The 2,923-nt window shown below is 46.1% G+C and overlaps 1 pseudogene; it reads left to right on the forward strand.

Annotated features, from left to right (window-relative positions):
* The first annotated feature begins 394 nt into the window (after positions 1–394).
* Positions 395–518, forward strand: LOC134931221 (U2 spliceosomal RNA; annotated as a pseudogene).
* Positions 519–2,923: the final 2,405 nt, after the last annotated feature.

The raw sequence follows: 2,923 nt of genomic DNA on the forward strand, positions 1-2,923 counted from the left end.
TGACGTCATCACGCTGATGTGTGGGCAGAGGCCAGAGCGGGGACTGGCACATCCCTGCACCACTCACACTTCCGGGGACCTCCAGAGCTATTTAACTTGTTACTTTACTGTTCCTTCTTGGAACAGTACACCAACCAGGCGCTACACATATGCAAATATGTACAGTATATATCAATCTATCTATGTAGTAGTAATAATAAATAAGATTTTACTTACCGGTAAATCTATTTCTCGTAGTCCGTAGTGGATGCTGGGGACTCCGTAAGGACCATGGGGGATAGACGGGCTCCGCAGGAGACATGGGCACTTTAAGAAATAATTTAGATTCTGGTGTCCTCTGGCTCCTCCCTCTATGTCCCTCCTCCAGACCTCAGTTAGAGAAACTGTGCCCGGAAGAGCTTCTCGGCCTTTTGGCTAAGATCAAGTGTAGTATCTGCTCGAGGGAAACACAAGGTGGAGTATCTGTTCTTACACTAGGAGCGTGAGAGGTTCCTAGATGTGGAATGGAGAAACACCTTGTGGAGTACCAGGCTGGGGTGTGGCAAGGCCCCTGGTTGAAAGTGGAGAAAAACTGGGCTGAGTATTCCTACCTCGTAGGGGCTTATGGGACCCTTACGTTGCTTAGGAACAGCCTGGTCTAGTATCCACTCTCGTACTGGGGGTCGACCCTGGCTGAGCGGGTATGAAACTTGGTCTGGCTGAGAGACGGGGAGTGGCTCGAAGCTCGAGGTGACATGTGCCCCTGGGGTGACCTAGGGGTGCCTTAATTTGCACTGGTGCAGGCGCCTTGCACTTTAATGGCAAGAGCACTGTCACAACCCATCTTCTGGCGCACTTTATCCTTTGCCCTGGCCTTTTGGCTAGGGCAAGGACAATTTTTTATACCCCCTCCCCGGCCTTCTGTCTGGGGCTTATTTATTTATGCACAGGACTTATTTTTGTTTAGTATGTCACGTTCACGTTTTTCGTTTTTGGGGTTTAGGTGAGACCCTTATGGGCCACCCACTCTCCTACGTTGCTGAGGTCCTCTCCACGGGGGGAGGACCAGACGCAGTTTTCGGTCCCCGGGGGGAAGCTTCGGCCAACCCTGGGGACATACGAGGGTCCCTCTGCGCTTTGGCAAGGGGGGTGTCAAAGTCAGAAAAATATCTCTATGCACACTACCATATTTGCACCTCACACAGGTCCGTGCTGCGCATGCGTACGCTCTCCCGTACGTGCGCATACTCACAGTCGCGGGCACCCGCAGGCGCACGGTATGCGTATTTACGGTAGAGTTTATGTGATCGTAGCGTGCGACTCAATCGTTACATATTTTCACTATATAGATTCTGAAAGTTTGGTTAATATAGAATGTTCATGAACAGAGAAATCCCTCTTTGTTTGATACGAAGGGTCAGACAGGAGTAATACAGTGGTGTTTAGTACCCATCGGAAGAGTATTTAATTAGCAATATTCCGGTGTTGGTTTGAAGCGGATTAATCGCTCGTGCGAATAGTTATGGACATAAGAAGTTTATGAACATTCACTGTATTTGCACTTACTTATCCATGCGGCGGGAAACCCAGTTTCCCTCCCACCTGAGCTGTTGGAAATAGTCACGGCCCACCTGTATGAATCAACCTATGACCTTTTGTTATAATGCGAGGAGGAATTCCTGTGTCCAATGAACAATGAGATTGTAGGGACCATTGAATTGTATTGTGTGTGGGGCATAAATAGACAAGCCGATCACATCCAGCTCTCACTCTTCAACGGTTATCATTGCTGAAAATCGGGAGCTGGATGTCCAGAGGCGCATGCGATCGTTTCCCCTTGTGCGTAAGTGTTTCTCCGCAACCATATTGTTCTTACTGTTATTGTGGGCCATTTCTCTCTCTCTCTTCTCCTCTTTCTCTCTTATTTTCCCTTAAAACGTAATTGTATTGTATTGTATTTCCTGTGTAGTTATCTGGTTAGGTAGTCTATGTTATATTGTAGTGTATGACTTGTATTGTGTTAATTCTTTTGCAAGTATATCATTCATAATATATATTTATTAGGCGTTGGACCCTAAGCCCAGGTATCTGTGTATTTCTTATAGTGTTTAGTATTCTCAGAGCGTCGGTGACGCTCGAACAGCATTTGTGTTAATAAGGTTACACTAGGTTGCATCTACACCCTACTTCTACTCTAAGGTTTTACTGCATAATATACTGTTTATGGTTTAGATACAAAGGTTTAACATTGTTAGCGTCAGCGCCGCTGGTGATCTCCTCGTGGTCCCGAGCGTCCGCTACGCTATAGCGAATCATTACGTTAGTCAGCAGCCAATAGCGTGCCTGCCCGTGATCTCTTGGCCGTGAGCGAACGTGACGCTTGAGCGTCTCGACTACGGCTAAGTGATTGCTACGCAACGTGCGTACCCTTACGGTACTCCATACGTAAATAGCGTACAGTGTTCTTAGACCTCATAAAGGGTTTTATATAAGATAAATATCTAGCTTTATCAATTGGCGGCTCGCCCATCCTTCACATATCTGCACTAGGTAATTTCAGCAGACATTATCCAGCAGCAAAGGGCGGGAGGTCATATTCCTCGTAGTGCTGTTTGGATAAGCGTCTGCTTCACTTAGTAAAGGGTGCTGAAGGAATCCGGGACCGGAGGTAAGAACAAAACGATAGTGTCTTTTTTTTAAAACTGTTTATTTCTGTCTTGCGTACACACGCACGCATATCTGCATTTCTTTTCATTCGTGTATTTTCGTATATCACTCTCCTGTTTGCCAGTTTTATAGTTGATAAACGTGCTAAGAGAGATTTGCCGCTATTTCATAGTTTAAGAGTAAAGGTAATATAGTTAAGGTATAGAAATACACACAGCTCTACCTAAAGGTAAAAGGAGAGATTGGCGTGGTGTGCGGTAGATGATCAAGGATCATC

Source organism: Pseudophryne corroboree, chromosome 5 (assembly GCF_028390025.1).
Source record: "Pseudophryne corroboree isolate aPseCor3 chromosome 5, aPseCor3.hap2, whole genome shotgun sequence".
NCBI lineage: Eukaryota > Metazoa > Chordata > Amphibia > Anura > Myobatrachidae > Pseudophryne > Pseudophryne corroboree.